Source organism: Peromyscus leucopus, chromosome 4 (genome assembly GCF_004664715.2).
Source record: "Peromyscus leucopus breed LL Stock chromosome 4, UCI_PerLeu_2.1, whole genome shotgun sequence".
Classification (NCBI taxonomy): Eukaryota; Metazoa; Chordata; class Mammalia; order Rodentia; family Cricetidae; genus Peromyscus; species Peromyscus leucopus.
In genome coordinates, this window is record NC_051066.1 from 25,267,927 (window position 1) to 25,279,633 (window position 11,707).

Here is an 11,707-nt window from a genome sequence, read left to right on the forward strand (position 1 = left end):
CCTTTTGTAATACAAAATGTCCAGGATTTTAAGATGTCACCTTTACAATCATTTTTTTTTTTATCAATTTTTCACTGAAATCCCAGACATGCAGGAAATAGGCAAATTTTATCATGAGTCCCAAGTTACTTATTTTCCTTTCAAGTCTATGTTTTACATGAAGGAAAGTAGTAATGAAGGAAATTGAATGTCCTCAAAGGAAGTTAAGATATCTAAACAGTCCAAATAGAGACCTGTAAAGTTGACAAAGGATAAGATGCTTTCTTCATTAGCCAGACAACTGGTATATCCCAAACAGGAAACTTGCTGAAACCAGGATTCAAAGTTCACAAATGGTATGTGGTTGGTGCCCTGCTTGTCATATCTACCCTTGTTATTCTGTTACTAACTCATTATTAAAATGTGGTATTGGTATAATCACAACTTCCTGCAAATGTTAGTCACTCTGAAATATTATATGCGAATAGTTATTTACTTTAATGTTTCCCATATTTTTAACTTTTTTACTTTTTTGAAATTATACCATAAACATTTCCCCTTGCTTTGCCTCCATCAACCCTTGTAAGATATCTCCTGCTTTCCTTAAAATTAATGAATTTTTCAATTGTTGTGCTACATATGTGTATATGTGTATAATATACATTACAATATATAATATATAAATAATATATAAACACAACCCGCTCAGTCTACATAACCTTACTTACATGTACATATTTTCAGAGCTGACCATTTGATATTGTATAACCAGTTAGTGTATGCTTCCCTGAGAAAAATTATTTCTCCAACTCTCAGCTTTCCTTAGTTACCTGTAGTTCTTTATGTATGGTCGAGTGTTGTGGAATATTACTTTAATTACGTAAAACTTTTACATTTGTTTAAGTTGAATTTGTTTAATTATATAAAGATGTGTTGCTTTTGTTTATGCTGAATTTGTTTAATTATGTAAAGATGTGTTGCTGTTATGTAAAGATGTGTTCCTGGCATCCCTAAGATAACTGATTAATCTAATAAAAAGCTGAGAGGCCAATAACTAGGCAGGAGAGGGATAAGTGGGGCTGGTGGGCAGAGAGGATAAGTAGGAGGAATCTAGGCTCAGGGGAGAAGGGAGGAAAGTCCAAGGGAGAAAGAGAAGATAATGCTGCCAGGCAGCCAGATTCAGAGTAGGACATATAGAATGAAAGAAAGATGAAAATCCCCAAGGTAAAATGTAGATGAAGAAAAACAGGTTAAATTAACTTGTAATAGCTAGTGGGGCAAGCATAAGATAAGGCCAAGCATTCATAACTAATAGTAAGTCTCTGTGTTATGATTTGAGAGCTGGTTGGTGGGCCGAAAGGAAGCATGTTACAGTTGAGGCCTTGTTAGCTTTCCTCTGTCCATATTAGAATGTCTATATCTGCTTTGTTTTTAATGGGTATTTCTTTTTCATCATATCATTTCCATTTCAGTCCATATTCTGAAAATACCTGCCCATTATGGAAGGCTTAAAGATAAAGAACTGCCAATGAAAATGATGTTTATCAAGGTCAAGTCATTATATGCCTATTGTCTTTGTTAGATTTTTGTAAAGAGACAAAATGACCAATACAACTCTTATAAAGGAAAACATTTAATTGGGGCTGGCTTACAGTTTCAGAGATTTAGTCCATTATTGTGATGGCAGGAAGCATGGTGGTGTGCAGGTAGACATGGTACTTGAGAAGGAGTTGAGAGTTTTATACCTGGATCTGTAGGCAGTAGGAAGTAAATGTCACATTGGTCCTAGCTTGAGTATATGAGACCTCAAAGCCCACCCCAAGTAATCCACTTCCTCCAAAAAGGCCAAACCGACTCCAGTAAGACCACATGTTCTAGTAATGCCACTTCCTATGGGCCTATGGGAGCCATTTGCATCCAAACCACTATACCTATGTACCTATAAATGCTAATTTTAATTCTAACCTTTTTTATTCAGTGATAGAATAGAAAATGAATAAGTATGATCAATGGTAAGTTGTCATTTATCATTTACACCAATTCACAAATGAGTTAAAAGAAAGATGTGACTTCTGGGAGAATGTCACATGCTGACAAAGTTAGTTATATGTGGTACAACGCAAAGTCATAAACTAACTTAAAACATGAGATTTTTGTGGTATTTTAGAGACTAGATTTTTGCTTTGTTCATTTTTTTAACTAGAATGCATTAAATGTTCTAAAGAATGGGTTTCATTATTACATTGTTATATATGTACATTATCACTCTCTGCCTTCCCATTTGATAGTCAGCAGCATCTTTCCCAAGAGTACCCATTCAGAATTCATGTCATATTCATAAATGATAATCTAAATTATCACATATATGATCACCAAGATTCCACATGTGAGAGAAAATGGCAAATTTCTCTTCAAGCCTGTGCTACTTTGCTTAACAGGATGATTTCCAGTTTCATCCATTTTCCCGAAAGGCCATGAATTCCTTCTTTGTGGATAAAGAAAACCCCCACTGAGTACATATACTATATTTGCTTTATTTTTCTGATAAATGCTTAGGCTGATTTCTTGTTCATTCCATAATAAATACAGACACATATTATGATGGTATCTCTGATGTATGCTTCCTAAATTCTGTCATATCTATACCCAGGTTCAGTTTATATCAAATAATATGATAACTCACTTTTTTCTTATTTAATTAGTTTCTTAAATTTAAAACCATTTTGACAATCTTATACATATGTGTATATGATTTATTGTGATCACAATCACTTTCCATTATTTCCATTGCTTTCCTTTACTCCCTTCTATTCCAGCAAACCACCTTCTCCCCAACTAGTCCTCCTTATTTTTTTTTTTTTTTTTTTTTTTAATTTTTGACCCATTAGTTTCATTGAGTTTGGGTAGGGGACTATTTAAGGTGAATGGACAACCAACCCATGGCTAAAACATTGAAGAAATTAAATACCCATGTAGATGTAATTCTGAACTGTTTTATTAAATAAGAAACACAGAGCCAAATGCAGAGTTAAACGCCCAAGAGTTCAGAGCAGCAGCCAAGAGCTAAGACCAAGGTGTGTCTGGAGAATTCCCTGACAAGCTGTAGTTAGTTCCCACAGAGAAAGAACATGCCCTGTAAGCAGTTGTTTGCTGCCTTTGTAAACTCATAGTGACCTTGTGAATCTTGACTTTTTCTGAGATTCCTGAGTTTGTGGGTTTCCTGAGGTTGTGAAGTCTTATAAGTTTTAGTCCTTCTCTAAGAGGAAATTAACATTTTTGAGAAATGTTTCTGTTGGAAGGAAAGAGGTATGCAACAAAACTCCATACTGACTTCCATACTGATTCACTTTCTCAACCACAGTGCTCTACCTCCCCTATAATTTCAGCAACATTTGCTGAGGTTTGGCTTCTTGGTAAAAACCATTATGATTGATTGGGAATAAATGGAATCTCAATGTAACTTAATGTACAAATTGCCCTAATATCTTGGGCTGTTGAACTTTTTTTTTTTCATTCACATATTGATTGACCATCTGTGATACTTTTGAGAATTGTCTGCTCAAATAATTTGTTCACTTACTAATTGGATTACTTACTTATTTTTGTTGTGCAGTTCCTATTCTTACACTGTGATGATTTATTCTATGTTATATTACCTGGGCAGTTTTTCTTTACAGCTTTTTGATTTCCAAAGTAGGTATTTTTAGGCCAACTAAACAAAACTACTCTGGGCACCATGATGAATCCTGATACACAGTCTTGTTTTCAACCACAGAACTCCTTTAAATGTTCAGCTTAGTCAAGGTCCATATAGCCTACTTTTCTCCTGGACAATTGATGATGGTCAATATTCCTTTTAAGTACCATAATCAACCTATATTTCCCCCTTCCTTCCTTGAGAGAATGTTACTGCCATCAAAGTCACCAGATGGCTCTGTAAAATATGCACTGGAAATGAGCAGCCTTAGGCTGGGTGTCAGTAGCACACACCTTTAATCCCAGTACTTGGGAGGCAGAGGCAGGTAGATCTCTATGAGTTCTAGGGAGCCTGGTCTACAGAGTGAGTTCCAGGACAGCCAAGGCTACACTGAGAAGACACTGTCTCTCAAAACCAAAAAAGGAGAAGGGGAAGAGAAGTAGGAGGAAGAGAAGAAGAAGAAGAAGAAGAAGAAGAAGAAGAAGAAGAAGAAGAAGAAGAAGAAGAAGAAGAAGAAGAAGAAGTGAGCAGCCCAATGAGCAGCCCAATGATTAATTATGAAGCTAATGCATTGGGCTATAAGGATTCCTACAACATGGCTCATTATACTTATTTTCTGGCCTATTTGTGCCTCTGTACTCTCAAGCCAAACACGGAAGACTTACTCATGACAGGGAATATTTCCCATGAACATTTCATCTTCTTTATTCTTTATTATGTCTGTATCTGGGAAATTCAAGTTATGATTGAGTCCATGTTAAACATGTGTTAATCATTTCTGGTAGAATAGATTATAACATAAGTATATAATACTGTAATAAATTATCCTGGTTATTGATTCACGGAGACCAACTCCTCTATCTTGATACCCCATCTTGCTTGTGAGGTAAGAGAAGGAGAAATAAAAAGGAGAGAAAGCAAAAAGATACAGCAAGGTACACAGAATGTGTTCCTTTTCTGGTGAAACATCCTCACCAGCAACTCAATTGGAGCTGTTTGAATTGTCTTCTTTGCACTTGGCATAGGACTTGCTTTCAGTTGTTCTCAAGTATGGGCTCCAGTTTCATGTTTCCTCCCAAAAGACCATTCACAGAGAGAAAAGTTGGTGCCTTGGCAGGTTTATTATCTCAGAGTCCAGAATGATGTCTAGAAAATAGTAAGGATTAGGCAGCTCCCATTTCTGTGTGGTACAGTATTTTCCGACTGTTCCTTTGCTGCCATTTATATTTTCAGTACCCTGTGACTTCTGGCTCATAAGATAAAATGAGATAAAAGTGGCTGTAAACTATCTGTAATACTCTGATATTTTTCTAGCTCTGAAACATTGTTAGCTAATATTCACAGCTAAGCTTGTTAAGCAGTAGGCCTAAAATCTCTAATCAAATCTAACACAGCAGGAGTATCTAATTACTCAAGCACTCAGGTAGCAAAATGCTGAAACACTCTCTCTGTGTTAGTAAAGTTTGATAGCATCTAATTTATATATCAATATTTCTAGTTATTTGAAACTCAATACTACTTTTAAGAAGTTTATGGGACATGCTTTTTCCTTTGTTATTTGTTGCTTAGTATTCCTTGGACTTTGGCATATAGTTTGATTACTAAATATCAAAGTCTATTCAAATATGTGAAACACAAAAGCAGAAGAAATTAGAATAGAAATTCTCTTGTATAGAACTTCTCATGCCAAATTTTTTTTAAAAAATCTTAGAATAAGTTTTTGTTGTATTATGTATAACTCCACATTTTTTGTTTCCACATGTGTTAGCTAAAATAATTATATCTAAGAAAATCAAGTAAGTTAAAGCTTTCTTAAGCCCACTGTAGATCAACATTTGTTCTAGAATGTCCAAATTCCTCTCTTCCATATAGTGTCATTAAAATACAATATATTTATACACAGAAATTTTAAAGAAAATGAAAGCTATGTTGATAACATTAATTCTATGCTGTGGGATGTCTTTCTGTACACTATGAATATATGCTGTTCCCATTGGTTAGTAAATAAAGCTGCATTGGCCTATGTCAGGGCAGGACAGAGCCAGTGGGAAAATCTAAGAGCGATAATGAGAGGAGAAAGGAGAGTGGGAAAGATGCTGAACTGCCATCTAAAGAGCAACATGTAATGGGATGCAGGTAAAGCCATGGAACACGTGACAATACATAGATAAATAGAAATGGGTTAATTTAAGATGAAAGATCTAGTTAGCAAGAAGCCTGCCATAGGCCATACAGTTGGTAATTAATATAAGTCTTTGAATGATCACTTTTAAGTGGCTGTGGTGGGACACAGGAAAACTTCCAGCTACAATTCTATATTGCAGAAAGTACGTGAAGACATATGTGTTGCCACTGAGTCATTGATATTGATATATTTGTGAATCACTGTTTTATATATTTGAATTTATTGCTGCTCAATTTTTTTTATTTCTCAAAATATTCAAGAATTCACCTTTTTATGGTATTCTAAACATCTTAATCCCATTATAAATGCCACAACTATATGTGTGTGTGGGGGGGCTGACAAAAAGCACATATTTATTTTTAAACCACACATTTTTATTAGAAAATATACCTTGATTTTTTAATGGAATCTTTTTTTTGGATACTTTTCTGCCTAATAGCAGAAGAAACAATCTACTTAATAGCATATGGAGTAGATCACTTTAGCAATTTTCTCAGTCAATTCAACTGTAAACTCTGCTAATCAGGACTTCTTTTTCTTTTCCTTCTCTGTGAGTGACATAGTTTCATGATCTAGACCTGAATTGGCTATGGCCTCAAGAGTGAGCAGAGGGTAGTTTCTGCCCATGGTGGCTGTGGTAAACTATATGCTCATTTCTGTTCATTTACTCTCATGTCTCTTCCACAGAGGCAATTCTGCTATAGAACACAATCTCCTCCCAAGCTAGGTCCATTCTCACATTGGCAGCATCATGCCAAGAAATAATTTATTGTTAAATAGTATAGTTTAAGCTGGAAAGACTAAGCTGAAAAGACTAAGCTAAAAAGACTCAGTTCAAAGCACCAGCAAGTTCAGTGTGTAGTAGAGTGGTCCTGATTCCCTCTTGATAAAGGGTATTTTCTCTGTGTATATTAACAGAGTCAAAGGGGGCAATAAACTTGTTTTGGGCTTCTTTGCAGGGGAATTGGTGTAGGAAGAACCTGACGCCATTATTATTCTACTTCCAAGGCCTCACCACCAAGGACTACCGATTTGCTATTAGGATTTCAACATACAGATTTTTAGAGGCCACAAACATTGAAAAGATAGCAGCTGGCCTCCAATTATATGGTCCAATGGTCTGATTTGGTATTCTCTTAGATATCCAGCTATCTTTCACACAGTTTCTCAAAACTGTAAATGCCACACCTTTCTTTAGTTGAGAATCAATGGAAGCCTTCTTTTGCTTTACGTTTCCCATAGTCTATAGAGGAGTTAGATCATTTAACTATGTTGAATTTATATTCATAAGTGAGGTAATACTTGCTAAAAAGGCATAGTCATCGACACAGTGTAATAGTAGAAAAAAAATAAAGGAAGCATTGTAAGGGTGGCATGGAGAGCTTCTATTGTGCCCATAGTTGAGCCAGTATCTTGTTTGTCTTGAAAATTGAATGCCAAGCAGGAGTCAGTTATCAGTGACTCCATACAGCTGAGTCACACAGAATTCATTCTCCCTGGGACTCGGCCAGAAGCAAGGTTTATTAAACCTTACATCACTTTATCATCAAGGTTAACTCCTCACTTTAAGGGCTATTAAGAGGGCTTTATTATTAGTTTGTAATTTTGTATGTTTTAAGTGGAATGACATTATTTTGCCCAAGTGAATAAAATGAAGTACAGTAATTATAATTGCTATTGCCAGACTCTATAGTGAGCCTCACCGGAGTTTCCAAAAGTAAAATGATAATGTATCATCATCAACCTGGCCACCATCCTGCCACAGTGACTCCTGGCATATTTCCAATGTTCTCCAACAACCCTTGTGTGTCTCCACACAAGATATATGATATGTCAAAGCCCAGATTCATTATGTTTCTACTCTTTTTCCTTCAGTACAAGATAATCCCTCATCATTGACTCATTTTTTAATGGAGTCCTCCAGTTAAAACTATGTCAAGATCTTACCACAGAATGTCTTGACATTGACTCATTAGTATAGAGAAGAATGTGCTCAAGGAAACTAATGGGTAATATAATGGCCAAGTGACAAATCACAGCATTATACACATAAGACAGATAGCATTGACAGAAGAAGATAGACTGGACTACCTGAACATTCATGGTAATTAAATCATATCCGTTTAAGAAAAGTGCCATTAAAAATTAAAAAGAACCAACACATCATAAAGAATATGAATATATAATAACAAAGTTAATGCCTTGGGCCTGTTTTCTTTCTGGGTGTCTGTCCTGAGAGATAATCTCATCGTTAGCTGTTTTCTTGCTGCTGGACTCTTCTGAGTATTAATATTCTCTTGTTTAACATCTAACTGCATTTATGCAACATACATATGTACAATAACAGAATTATAAAATAAAAAGGGAACAAAACAGGCTTCATTCAAATAGATTTGAATCATTCTGCCTAATTTTCAAAATGAACTGAGAAGAACTTTGACTGTCTTTTATTAGAATATATACAGACATTGGTACAATAAAAATAGCAACTTAGCTGGCTTTATTTTGTCTTGCATTTCTGTTTTGAGGAGCAATAGGCAGTTTCCTCCATCCAGCTTCTCTCAGACAGAAGTGCATGCCTCCACCTCATGGAAGACACTTGTATGGACGTGGACATGAGCGCCCTCTTAGGGTTCAGAAATAACCTTTTGGTTGTGAACTAAAGGCTGACCAAAGTTATCACTTTAAGGTGGATAATGATGAGGATGAACACCAGTTATCATTAAGAATGGTCAACTTAGGGGCAGGGGCAAAGACAAACCATAGTGGCAGAAGCAATGCACTATGAAGGTAGTCCACTTAAAATAAGAATGTTAACTTTGAAAATATCTGTACAACCACCAATTCACCTTGGGGGCTTTCAGATTATACCACGTGTATGTTTCAACATAGTTCAACATAGTTCAGGACCCGTGAACATTATCGAACAGCACCTAGTAGCTGTAGAGCAGTGGTTCTCAACCTTTCTGATGTTGTGACCCTTTAATACAGTTCCTCATGCTGTGGTAGCTGCCAACCATAAAATTATTTTTGCTGCTACATCATAATTTGTAATTATGCTACTGCTACACATTCTAATGTAAATATTTTTGGAGATAGATGTTTGCCAAAGGGGTCACAACCCATAGGTTGAAAAACACTGCTGTGGAGGAAGATGCAGAGTCAGAAGATGAATATGAGCAGAATTTAAAATTCTTAAGTATGTCTGGAAAGAGGTCTGGCCCTGGAGGTGGTAACAAGTTTCAACAGAAAAAGTAAAACGTGAGGAATATTGTGAGAACAATGGATGACAAAGATGATGATGATGATGATGATGATGATGATGATGATGATGAAGGAGAGGATGATAATTTTAATGTTGAGGAAACTGAAGAAAAATTCTGGTGAAGAAATCTGCATGAGATAACCCAGGCAAAAATGCACAAAAATCAAACCAAAATGGAAAAGACTTAAAACCATCAACACCAAAAACAAAAGGACAAGAGTCCTTCAAAATAACAGCAAAAATTCCTAAAACACCAGAAGGACCTAGTTCTGCAGAAAGCATTGAGGCAAAAATGCAAAAGAAAGTATAGAGAAATCACATTGAACAATCCTGGACACTACTGGTAAATTAAGGCCAAAGCTGGGGAAAGAGGAAAAGGAGAAACAAATATAGTCTATACACAGTTTCATCAACAATCCAGAATGAAGTCTTCAATTTTAATATCAATCCATTTCCTGATTGGTCATCCATCCCCCTTTTGCCCCCATCCTATGTTTGCTGGAAGCAATCACTTGCTTCCTAGAACATTTCTCTTCCAGGCTTGTGATGCAGAGAAATTTTCTGCTTTTGTGCATATGCTTCCTCTCTTTGACCATATTTTAATGCCTTTGGATCCTCAGATGCTCACTAATTTTTGAATGAGTCAAAAAAGAAAGGAAAGGAAAGAAATAGTAACTTAAAAGTATTCTGAAGCTACTAAATTACATGCATCTTTTTTCTTTGAAACTACAATTTTCTTCAGAATCTAAAAGTGAAAATAATGTATCTGGTTATCCCTTTGGCATTCCACATGAATAAATTAAAGCTGCATTGGTTTAGTAAATAATATAACTACTTCATTTCAAAACAGAAACATACTAAGCATATAAAAATTAGGCCCTCTTGAGGCAAGCAGGCAGCTGGTCAACCCACAGCTTGCTTCTGATTCGCTTCTTAAATACTCTTGCTCTAATTTTTGGTCTATAATTCAACATGTCAGTAATGTGTACTTCACCGGATTGTGAAGTACTATAAGAAACACAAAATAATACCCTTGGGACCTTTAAACAAGAAAACGGAATATATTAGTCTCCTCAACAGTTTCTATGTTACTGCTACTGGCTTGAATATACATGCCATTTTTACCTTATTTATATATCAGACTGGAATATATCCCAGCAGATGATATTTTACCCTCCTTGAGTATATACCTGATTCTAGAGAGTGAACTCAGGGCTCTGTACATGAAAGGCAAGTGCTCTCCCTCTGCAATATATCTTTATCCTCTCAGTTTCATGTTCCAGTAATGGATATGTAAAATATTTTAACATATGCATTACTTAAATAATATGTTACCCTTTCCACCTTTTATCCAATGGTATGAAATGATAAATTTACAATGTTAACTATGTAGATATATTTTGGTTATTCTCATTATTGCCAAATATTTCACGGTACAAATGTCCTTATAATATCTCACAACTAGCCTCTAATGTATAAATATTTATATTTATCAAGTTCAATGGCCTTATAACCTGTCATTTAATGAACACTCTACAGGTATGTGGTGGTCTAAATATCAACTTTATACAACTTAGAATCTCTTAAGAAAACAGTCTCAATGAAGGATTTTTTACAATAGATTGACCTGTGGGAAAGTCTGTGGGAGATTGGCTTAATTAAGTTAATTGACATATGACAATTAGTACACTGTGGGCAGTACCATTCTCTAGGCATGGGATTGTGAAGGACTGTGAACTGTATAATAGTGAGGAATCTAGCTGAAAATAATCAAACCAACAAGCCAATATATGTGCTTGCTTTTATCTCTGCTTTTGACAGTTGAAGTGATGTGTCTAGCTGCTTGAAGTTTATGCCTTGATTTTCACATAGTCACATACTATAACAAGAAATTGTAAAACAAGAAATAACCCTTTTGCTACTCAAGTTGCTTTTTCTCATGGTATTTATGACAACAACAGAAAGGAAACTAGAAAAATATACTGTATTATATTATGTTTTGTCTTCAGTATATAACAAGGATAGAAATATTGGAATAAAGTCATGCTTGTTACTTACATCTTGTTGAGTAACAAATTATTTCAAACTCCATGGTTAGATTCAATAATTATTGATTGTTCCTTATGATTTCTCTGGTTTTGAAATTCAGAGAATAACTGAAATAGCTTATGCATTATGATGTCTAACATATTAGTGAAGTAACTGAAGTTGAAAAATGAGAGCATAACTATAGTTGAAGTTCATTATTAGCTGACCTTGTTTATAGAAAACTCATTTTTGGACATTTCCTAACTCACTCATGGACCTTCTTACAATATAACAACTAGGGTTCCAGGGTTAGTTCATTCCCCAAAGAGGGAAGAAACCCAAAGATAACCAAGCTTCATGTTTCAAATTAGTCTTAAAATCTATAAGCCATCATATTCATTACAGTATTTTTTGCTGAAGATTTTAACAACCTGTATGATTTTTAAGAGAAGGAAATAATAGAGAATATTTTTTGCCAGAAGAGCATTAAGATATTGAGGAATCCACTTTTGGACAATCTCAATTATATGACTCTGAATGAACATACTATTTG

General features: G+C 35.1%; 1 pseudogene; it reads left to right on the top strand.

Annotated features, from left to right (window-relative positions):
• Positions 1-8,449: 8,449 nt before the first annotated feature.
• On the top strand, positions 8,450-9,436 carry LOC114703180 (annotated as a pseudogene).
• Positions 9,437-11,707: the final 2,271 nt, after the last annotated feature.